Here is an 11,827-nt window from a genome sequence, read left to right as displayed (position 1 = left end):
GAGAATAGATTTTGGCCTGTGTGTTCTTAATGCATTGAAATAAACAGTGTCATATCAGTTTCATATTGAATCTTAATTATAATGTTCTATTTATGACAGATAAGCCTCTCATAATTACATAAAATGCCAGAAACAACAGGAGGCAAAACAAAATACATTATAGGGAACTAGCAAAGCTAGGGAATAGGGATGAAAAGTTGGGGGGAAAGTTATGTGACAGAAACCTGTAATGATATAGAATTTAATTTTAATATTTATCAAATTGTGAATACAAAATTTCCAAAAATCTAAATAGTGCAGAAATATATATGAAATAGATCAGTCGTGTCCGACTCTTTGCGACCTCATGGACTGTAGCCTACCAGGCTCCTCTGTCCATGGGATTTTCCAGGCAATAGTACTGGAGTCGATTGCCATTTCCTTCTCCAGGGGATCTTCCCAACCCAGGGATCAAACCCAGGTCTCCCTCATTGTAGACAGATGCTTAACCGTCTGAGCCACCAGGGAGGTCCTTAGGAAATAAATAGAAAGTGAAAATCCACTGAAATCCACTCTTTCAAAAAATAATCATTATTTACAGCCTATTTTATATTCTTAATTTTCTCTGTCCTGACATACATATGTGTGTATCTCTTTTATCAAAAATGGTATTGGATTATATATGCTCTTCTGCACTTAGCAGTATATTCTGCCATGTCAGTGTACATGACTTCTTCCAGTTCCTTGAAGATGCCAAACTTTGCTTAGCTCACGACCTTCCATACAATCCTGGAATGTTCTTTCCCATACTTCGCAAAGCTAGTTCCTTGTTTCCCTTTAATCCTCTGCATAAATGTCATTTCCTTGGATAGATTTTTCCAGATCAATTTATAGAGTCCTTCCTACTACACAATATTTATTTCCCTTGGACCCACTACACAATATTTATTTCCCTTGAAGCAGGTACCACAGTTTGTAATTGTATGTTTGTTTACTTTTTTTTTTTGGCCTATTTTTTTTCTCTAAATTGAGTCTTACAAGGACGGGGAACAAACCTGTTTTGTTCATTATTGTATATTCAGTGCCTTGCACGATGCCAGGCATGTAGTGAGCTCTCAATAAATATATTGAAATAAACATATAAATAACACACTGAAAAAAAGTGTATTTGTTCTTTCATTTCCTATCCATGATGGATAGAGCATTGTTTTCTCTTTTTCTTCAGTTCTTTATTTATTCTTAGTTAAGAAACAATACCATACAGTTGGCCTTTGAACATCATGAGCTTGAACTATGCAGGTCCACTTATACACGGATTCTTTTTTTCAATAAATGCATATTACAGTTCTTTCATGGTATACAGTTGGTTAAATCTGTGGGTGTGGATATAGAAGCCAACTGTAAAGTTATACACAGATTTTCAATAGCCCAAGAGTTAGTGCCCCTAGCTCCCTACATTTTTCAATTGTACTTGTCTGGATTCCCACCTGAGATTTGTTTTAATCAAATATGGTAAGGTGACAAACACAAGGACAATTGCTTTTAAAAGAAGAGTTTATTATTTACAGTTTTCAAGAGATAGCGGCATGCCACACCATGCAGGGCCACATGGGGAAGCAACAGAGTCAGTCTGGAGGCAGAAGGAGTGAAAGAGAAAGCATAGCCCAGAGACTTTATTTTGGTTTCTGCAGGAACAAATGGGTGAGACAGTATACGAAAGTCTGAGTGAATTTGGGATTGGATAGTTAAAATAGTTTTGGCAGGCTCTGCTCTATAGGGGTGGTCTCTAATTTTCCAGTACCTAGCCCGGGAGTGATCTGGAGCAGCGGAAATATTGGCTTCATATATGAGAAATAAAGGAGGATTTGGGGGATATGGGTTTTGGATTGGATGGTTTCCAGAGGATAAGCACATTCACAGGGGAAGTTGTTTGCTAGCTCTAGGATAATTTCCAGAGATCAAATCACTAAGGCCACCAAGATAGCAAAGCATCATAAAATATGCAAAATAAAAACCATGATGAATACATTTCTAACCTAATTTAGATATTATGACTGTTCATTTCCCAATTAAAATTTCTAGATGAAAGATATAAACCACATCTGTGTGTGTGAATTTTTTGTAAAGTTTAATGGAGGAAAATGGGCAGAGCCTGAAATTTGGAGTTAAGAAACTGAGTTTATGCACTGACTCTTCCCATTTCCAGTTGGATGCTCTTAGCCAATTCATTTAACATCCCTGAACACCAAGCTCATCATCCCTACCATAGGGATGACAGTAATATTTACCAGATGAGTTTATTGTGAGAAATAGATTAATCTAAATGTGATTATATTTGTCAAAGCATTTTATAACTGCAAGGCACCATATAATGTTTAAGTTTCACTCAGCGCAGTGTACTGCAGGGACTTTTTTCAGAATAAGAATTCAGGTTTTTTTGTTGCTGTTGTAATTGTAGAAATGTTCAAAGTGGCGATTAGAGGTGGAACACGAAAAATTCATTCAGGAAAAGAATAAAAATTCACTGCTTAGTTATTACACAGAATGAAATTTTGGATTTAAAAGATACTTTCCATTGATGTACTTCAAACAGCTTTGAAACATTTATTTATTTTCATAAGATTTTGAAGTCAGTTAGGTTAAATTTGTTGTCATTTCCTCTCTGAAAGGGAAATAAACACAGAGCAAGTTATATAACGGCTTTCAATTTTGCCATAGATTTCTTAGACTGGTGTGGCGCTGCTCCCTACAATAAACAAGCACCTTCTTTTGCTGGAATCAGCTAAGTTTTGGTGCTGGTGGTGGTTTAGTCACTAAGTCATGTCTGATTCTTTGCGATCCCATGGACTGTAGCCTGCCAGACTCCTCTGTCCATGGGATTCTCCGGGCAGGAATGCTTAAGTGGGTTGCCATTTCCTTCTCCAGGGGATCTTCCCAACCCAGGGATTGAACCCGGGTCTCCCTCATTGGCAGGTCTTACTTACTGAGCCGCCAGGGAAGCATTGAGCAACTTCACTTTCACTTTAGGGCTTCCCTGGTGGCTCAGAGGATAAAGCATCTCCCTGCAGTGTGGGAAACTTGGGTTCGATCCCTGGGTCAGGAAGATACCCTGGAGAAGGAAATGGCAACCCACTCTGGTACTCTTGCCTGGAATATCCCATGGATGGAGAAGCCTGGTAGGCTACAGTCCATTGGGCCACAAAGTGTTGGACAAAGTGTTGGACATGACTGAGCAACTTCACTTTTATCAAAATGCTTGCTGAATCAAGAAATTAATAGAGGAAGTCATTGAATAATCACTAGAAAATAATTTCTGGCAAATAGACCACATCAAGTGCCTCTAAGATATAGACATTGCTTTTACTTAATGAAATTAAAAATCATTCCCCATTCCCCATTTCCTCCAACTTCTGGCAACCATTAATCTGCTTCCTGTCTGTATAGACTGGTCTGTTTTGGACATTTAACTTAAATGGAATCATACAATATGTAGCCTTTTGTGTCTGGCCTCTTTTTGCTTAGCTTAATGTTTTCAAGGTTTATCCACATTGTCAAGTGTTTCAGTACTTCATTCCTTTTTATTATTGTTGTTTAATTGTAAATTATGTCGGACTCTTTTGCAACTGTTTTAGGGATGTACCACATTTTTTAATCCATTCTTCAACTATAATAGACATTTGGTCTGATTTCATGATTTAGCTACTCTGAATAATGCTTATATGAACATTTGTGAACTAGTTTTTGCATAGACATATGTTTTTATGGCTATAACCAAGTTCTCTTGGTTATATAACTAGCAAAGGAATTGCTGGAAGAAAAGTTATGACCAACCTAGATAGCATATTCAAAAGCAGAGACATTACTTTGCCGACTAAGGTCTGTCTAGTCAAGGCTATGGCTTTTCCAGTAGTCATGTATGGATGTGAGAGTTGGACTGTGAAGAAGGCTGAGCACCGAAGAATTGATGCTTTTGAACTGTGGTGTTAGAGAAGACTGTTGAGAGTCCCTTGGACTGCAAGGAGATCCAACCGGTCCATCCTAAAGGAGATCAGCCCTCGAATTTCTTTGGAGAGAATGATGCTAAAGCTGAAACTCCAGTACTTTGGCCACCTCATGGGAAGAGTTGACTTACTGGAAAAGACTCTGATGCTGGGAGGGATTGGGGGCAGGAGGAGAAGGGGATGACAGAGGATGAGATGGCTGGATGGCATCATGGACTCGATGGACGTGAGTCTGAGTGAACCCCGGGAGTTGGTGATGGACAGGAAGGCCTGGCATGCTGCGATTCATGGGGTCGCAAAGAGTCGGACACGACTGAGCGACTGAACTGAACTGAACTGAACTGATGGTAACTTTATGTTTAACATCTTGAGAAAATGTCAAACTATTTTCCAAAGTAGTTGCACTTCTTTGCATTCTCACCAGCAACATATGAGGGTGCCAATTTCTGCACATTCTTTCCAACACTTGTTATCTGTTTTTTGATTACCATCAACCTAGTAAGTATGAAGTGATTGAGCTGCCTTTCCCTAATGACTAATAATAAATATTTTTCATGGTTTTTATGGCCATTTTTATGTCTTCTTTGCAGAAATGTATTTAAATTCTTTGCTGACAAAGAGAAACTGAGTTGTCTTTTTTAGTTATAAGAGTTACTTATATATCTGAATGTGTGTGTGGTCGTATCCGACTCTTTGGAATGGGATGGACCACCAGGCTCCTCTGTTCATGGAATTTTCCAGGCAAGAATACTGGAGTGGGTTGTTATTTCCTACTCCAGGAGATCTTTCCCAGCCAGGGGTAAAACCCACGTCTCTTGAGTCTCCTGCATTAGCAGGCAAATTCTTTACCACTGCACCACCTTATCAGACATCCGATTTGCAAATAACTCCCATTCTGTGAGAAGACTTTTCACTTTCTGGATGAATCCTTAGAAATACCAGCATTTTTAATTTTGATGAAGTTCAATTTACCTTTTCTTTTGCTAGTTGTAGTTTTGGTGACAATCTAAGAATCCATTACCTAATCTAAGGTCACGTAGATTTACTACTGTGTTTCTTTCTAAGAGTTTTATAATTTTAGTTCTTATACCTAAATCTTTGATCTGTTTTGAGCTAAGTTTTCTAAATGGTTTAGATACAAGTCCAACTTCATTCTTTCATGTACGGATATTCAATTTTTTCAGCATCATCTGTTAAAACCAATTAACTCCAACCCCCTGCCCCCCAAAACTATTATTTTCCCCACTGAGTTGAGGGGAACTCTTTGCTCACAAAGAGAAACTGAGTTGTCTTTTTTAGTTATGAGAGTTACTTATATATATGAAAGTCTGTGTGGTCATATCCAACTGTTTGCAACGCGATGGACCACCAGGCTCCTCTGTTTATGGAATTTTCCAGGCAAGAATATTGGATCAGGTTGTCACGTGTGGAGTTTTGTTTGTTTTTTTGGTTTACACTTTCTAAATTTTTATTTTGAAATTAAATACATTCACAGGAGTCGAAGAGATGGCAGAGAATATGTGTTTTTAAGTAAATATTGATACATATTTGTTAAGGTGAGCTCCTTGAGGGCAAGATTTTTTGCATTCCTACCTGCATGTCTCAGAGGGGACCATGACATAGTAAACCCTCAGCAAACATGTTCAATGAATGAAAAGCTGATTTGAGAATCCTATTGTCAACTTCCAAATACCAAGTCCCACAGACTTTGTTAGGTGCTGGGAAAGTTTTATATCAATACATAATGTCACAGTCTAGTAAGTGTTTCAGGGGTCCCAGAAGTTTCCAAGGGGTCCCAGAAGCTTACAGTCCTAGACTGGAATGGGACTCAGAGATCATGAAGTGAAGTGAAAGTCGCTCAGTCGTGTCGACTCTTTGCGACCCCATGGACTATCATGGAATTCTGTATAGAGATCATGAACTCTCTCATTTTCCATTTTCCAGGAAACGCAGAGCTTAAAAGACTAAAAGGCCTGTGGCCTATCTCATGTTAATTTGCCAGAGGATCCCAGTTCTCTTTGAAATTACATTATGACTTTACAACTTAACAAAGGATTTTTTTCAGTTAGTCCTCGATAAAGCATTTTTTCAGTTAGGCCTTGATAAAGTCCTCTCCCAATGAAAGACAACTACTTCTGTTTCATATCACTCTTATCTTCTCAGATAACTGCTATCAGAGATTTAAAAAAATTTTTTTTTCCACTCTAGCTGGGCATAATCACTCCTTTCTCTGAATTCTATAGCTATTATTTGCTCTTCTACAAATTAGCAATTTGTTTTGTACTGCCCTATTGCTTTGGATTTTTATGCAATCTTGAATTGTTATTTGTCACAGGTTTATGTGTGAACTTCCTAAGGAGAGTATCCCAGCTAGAGCCAGGGGCAAAATTTGCATTTACATGTATTATATGACATTCAGAGCTTTGTACCAAGGTCCATCTAGTCAAGTTTTTCCAGTGGTCATGTATGGATGTGAGAGTTGGACTGTGAAGAAGGCTGAGCGCCAAAGAATTGATGCTTTTGAACTGTGGTGTTGGAGAAGACTCTTGAGAGTCCCTTGGACTGCAAGGAGATCCATTCTGAAGGAGATCAGCCCTGGGATTTCTTTGGAAGGAATGATGCTAAAGCTGAAACTCCAGTACTTTGGCCACCTCATGGGAAGAGTTGACTCATTTGAAAACACTCTGATGCTGGGAGGGATTGGGGGCAGGAAGAGAAGGGGATGACAGAGGATGAGATGGCTGGATGGCATCACTGACTCAATGGACATGAGTCTGAGTGAACTCCGGGAGTTGGTGATGGACAGGGAGGCCTGGCGTGCTGTGATTCATGGAGTTGCAAAGAGTCGGACATGACTGAGTGACTGAACTGAACTGAACTGAACTGAACAGATCCTAGTGGACATCCAATAGATGTTTCCTGATATTATTTGTGTTTTATATAATTCATTTCTAAAATAAGAAGCTATTAGATTTAAAGTTTCATTCTGTTTTTCCCTAGAGGCTCAGGGTGAGAGTCTCAAAGTGATAAGTACCTTCTCTCCTGTGGACAATTGCTAGTGACCCTCTACTTGTTTTTATAAAGGAATGGAGATACCAGGGAACTAATAATTAACATACATATTTCAGGGCTTCCCTCGTGGCTCAGACAGTAACAACAAAGGAGACCTGGGATCAATCCCTGAGTCAGGCAGATCCCATGGAGAAAGGAATGGCTACCCACTCCATTATTCTTGCCTGGAAAATTCAATGAACAGATGAGCCTGGCAGGCTACTGTCCATGGGATCACAAAGAGTTGGACATGCCTGAGTGACTAGCTTTCACTTTCAAGGTACATATTAACTATTTCTTAATATTACTATTGAAAGTTTTAAAATCCTGCTAGAAGGATAAAGATTTGTAGAATTCTCCTGAGAACCCAGTAAATTAAGCTATCCCTCAAGGGAACTTTGAGTTGTAGTTTTTAAATCACTGAGTCAGAAAGTCGAGAAAGAGGGACTTCCCTGGAGCTCCAGCGGTTAAGGCTTCCACTGCAGCAGGCATGGGCTTCAAGGGGCATGGGCTTCAATCCTTGGTGGGGGGACTAAGAGCCTGTGCCTCATGCAGCATGGCCAAAAATAGAAAGAGAAAGAAAAAAAGAAAAAAGAGAGTAGAGGAAGAGATCCTGTTTCTCTCATCGCAAGCTTGCTTTCCAGTTACTAGGTGGAGGAAGAAGATGGAATAATCTAGCCTCATGTTGAACAGTGTTGCAGAACATAACCATCTCACCTGGAATTGTTTAACAGAGGTAAAAAAGAAAAGGTGGCTGAACAGAATGATAGGATATTCAGTTCATGGTCTTGCACCTACTGGAACACAGTGAGCCTGTTAATGGATTATGATAAAACTAGATTATGTATAGATTATAGTGATTCTCTAATAACAATGAATCCAGACAGCATTTTAGCATGTGATTAGATCGTGGAAAACAAAGAGAAAAGAAATAAAAACTAAGAATTTTGTGAAGTTAATTTTCCTCATCCGCCAGAAACCAGTCCTTGTTGCAAACTCATGTTATGCTAAAGAATGGAAAACACTGGAACAATGATACCTATCATTGCCATTTCAGTACTTTGGACTTCATTTGTAAAATGAGGCTTAGATTTTTTGCTCTTCAAGCTGCTCTCAGGGAGACCAGCAGCATCAGACATTTTAAATCAGAATCTGCATTTTAACAAAACCCCAGCCTAATTTTTATGTTTATCAGAGTTTGAGCAGCCAAAGTAACTCCCAGCTAGTTAATTCTACCATCCCATGATTCTTTGGAAGATTCCATGTTGGTAAAAGGAGACTCACTTTCTTAGGAGTCCTATTTGACTTGAGTAAACAGATCGCTCAGCAAGTTGAACTAACTTTTCAGGTCATAGCTTTAACAAGGCAAAGCTGAAATAAAGACTTGCTCTGCTTGTTTGGTGTCGTCAGCTTCCTTCCTCTGACACTTAGGTTAATCTTGTATCTAAGTGGACATAAACCAACAGAAAATTATTTCAATATAATTTAATGTTTGTGGAATACCAACAATTTTCTCAGTGCCAAAAAGAACTTAGAAGGTAAGATTCCTGCTCTTGAGGCACCTAGGCAAGATGGTCACTTTGCTTCAAAAGTCTGTGATCTTATTTTCTTGGGCTAAAAAATCACTGTGGATGGTGATTGCAGTCACGAAATTAAAAGATGCTTGCTCCTTGGAAAAAAAGCTATGACAAACCTAGACAGCATATTAAAAAGCAGAGACATCACTTTGCCAACAAAGGTCTATCTAGTCACAGCTATAGTTTTTCCAGTAGTCATGTACAGATGTGAGAGTTGGACCATAAAAAAGGCTGAGTGCTGAAGAACTGATGCTTTCGAACTGTGGTGCTAGAGAAGACTCTAGAGAATCCCTTGGACAGCAAGGAGATAAAACCAGTCAATCCTAAAAGAAATCAACTCGGAATATTCACTGAAAGGACTGATGCTGAAGCTGAAGCTGAAGCTCCGATACTTTGTCCACGTGATGTGAAGAGCCAGCTCAGTGGAAAAGATCTCGATGCTGGGAAAGACTGAGAGCAGGAGGAGATGAGGCTGACAGAGGATGTGATGGTTGGATGGCATCACTGACTCAATGGACAGGAGTCTGAGCAAACTGCAGGAGATAGTAAAGGACAGAGAAGCCTGGAGTGCTGCAGTCCATGGGGTCAACAAAGAGTCAGACACGACTGAGTGACTGAAGAATAACATGGGTTGATTCATAATTTGTTATTATCCAGGATGGGAAGCCATACCAATTCAGTAAAATACCTCATGCCTAAGTCTCAGGGTGATAACCACAGTGTGAAGGTAAGCTAACAGGCAGCTTTATCTCTGAAGTGCTGTTCCCTTTGACATTGTGCATGGGATTAAGCAGCCCCAAATCATTACAGGGTATGAGCTCTGCTATTTCCCTTGATTTCTCTGTGGCCCCAAATAGGATGTGGTTTAACTCAAGGTCAGCAGAAATTTGATATGGAAAGATTTGAGTCCAATGGGAAATAGGTGGAGGTGGTAGAGAAAATGAGTTAGTCCTCTGTGAGAGGGGAGAGGGGTTGGCAACCTTGTAGGGGAGAGGAATTTACTCCAGAGACTGTGAGACAGAACTCAGTTATTGAAGGAAGCCAGTGCTGCGGTGCTGAGCTGCTGGAGTGGGAAGAATTTATTAGGTAAATTTACATTTTCAGTTGGAAATGCCATCCTCAAAAACAGGTTTGCCTTTTCAACTTGGAGGGTAGCTTACATTTAATGTTTGCTTATTGTTAGGGACAGCATACTTGGTATGCCAACATCGTTAAACTGATACTTCTAAAAGAAGGCTGTATGTTGTTGTTGTTTTTAAAGTTTTTTTTTCAGTATTTATTTATTTGACTGCGCCAAGTCTTAGTCGCAGCATGTGGGATCTAGTTCCCTGACCAGGGATTGAACCTGGATCCCCTGCATTGGAAGCACAGAGTTCTAGCCACTGGACTGCCAGGGAAGTCCCAAAAGTTTGTATGTTTTGTTTTGTTTTTTTTGATGGAGTCTTTTTCAACCTGTCATTTACTAGTCAACTTTGTGCTGTTCAGTCAAGCCAGACAGAAGTGGATTCTTCTGGTTCCTGAAGAAGACGAATAGCACTCAAGAGCTGTTATAATCATTCTTTGCCATTTACTGGTGCAGAGTTTCCCATCTGCCGTGTTCTTCTCTTCATTGGTATATGTCCTGATATCCTATCTGGATTGTAACTTTCTTAAAAAGAAGGAGAGAGCATAGTGCCTGCACCAGTAAACCCCATAGGAGTTAATTATGTTGAGATTTCTCAGACCTCTTTGGTTATTCAGTAACTTTCATTAAGTATATGTTTGGTTTTATCTCATTTATTCATTTATTTTGCTGACTCCTCTGCTTCATGGGACTCTTTATTGATAGTTTATTAAAACAAAGCCATTTTATTTCAGGCAAAACAAATTAAGGCTCAAACTGTTATATGTCATTATCTGAAGTGTGGGAGTGAGACTGGGGAAAGGCAGTGGAAATAAATGTATGTGGCTGGAATGAAGGGAGTACCCAGATAAAGCGGGCGATGTCAATAGGGCAGTGAAAGGGTGTAAGAGAAGGGGGAAGGGGAGTTCTGGGGGTATTGTTTGCTATCTATGCTAACTCAGTAAAGTTAATTAACAGAATACAAACTAAACTCTCTCACTAACTTCAGCTGTCAGGACTCCAATCAGGAGTTTGGGTCATGACTTCTGCTCTTCAAGGTTAAGTAAAACAATTAATGTGAAACTATTAAGACACAATTACATAGGACCTGTGTCTGTCATTTATTCCTTCAGCAGGTTATTTCTGGACATATGGACAAGCATTCTGATAATGACAAAATGAGAGAATGTTGGACAAAAATATTTTAAATCCCTTAAGCTGATGGATTTGAGCATTAATTAATTTTTTTCAATTAAAGTAATTGTAGTAAGCCAAAAGTAGGTATCCTTCAGCTCATTCAGCCTAATATTTATCTCCACAGGTCATAAAGTCTGTCCAAATGGCCAGGACTTGCAGTTTAAACACTTTTCTCTCCTTTTAGTGACATTATCACATACTTAGTAAAACCACTAAAGAATGGTAAGTTAAGGAAGGCAGATTTTCAAAACTGCAGGTGTTAATAAGCACCATTTTAAGTATTGGGTTGGCCAAAAAGTTCGTTCTGAACTTTTTGGCCACCTCAATACAACAGAAAGAAAAAGGACTGTCAGAGGCTTTTTCAGAATGTCTACCATTGACTTACCATTTTGGATCATATTATTCTCAGTTGAGAAACAGAAATCAAAGATCCAGCAGCAGGATTTATCACCTGACATAAAGAACATCGCATACAAATTTTCATATTTGATTTTGGCTTCAGAGCACACTGGTGGGGCTGGCTAAGATTGAAGATTGGAGTCTGCTCTCTGTGTCTGCATCTCCACTGCTGCCTTGCAAATAGGTTCATCAGTACCATCTTACTAGATTCCACACGCATGTGTTAATATACAATATTTGTCTTTCTCTTTATGACTTACTTCAATCTGTATAGAAAGAATAGAATAGAGAATAATGTAATATGGAAACATATACATTACCATATTTAAAATAGATATCAAGTGGGAATTTGCTGTGTGACACAGGGAGCTCAACCCAGTGCTCTGTGACAACTGAGAGGGGTGGGATGGGGTGGAGGTGGGAGGGGGTTCAGGAGGGAGGGGACATATGTATAACTGTGTTTGATTCACGGCTATATGGCAGAGACCAACACAATATTGTAAAACAATTATCCTCTAATT

This window comes from Capricornis sumatraensis, chromosome 1 (genome assembly GCF_032405125.1).
Source record: "Capricornis sumatraensis isolate serow.1 chromosome 1, serow.2, whole genome shotgun sequence".
NCBI classification, from domain to species: Eukaryota; Metazoa; Chordata; class Mammalia; order Artiodactyla; family Bovidae; genus Capricornis; species Capricornis sumatraensis.
Note: the sequence above shows the minus strand (reverse complement) of the source record.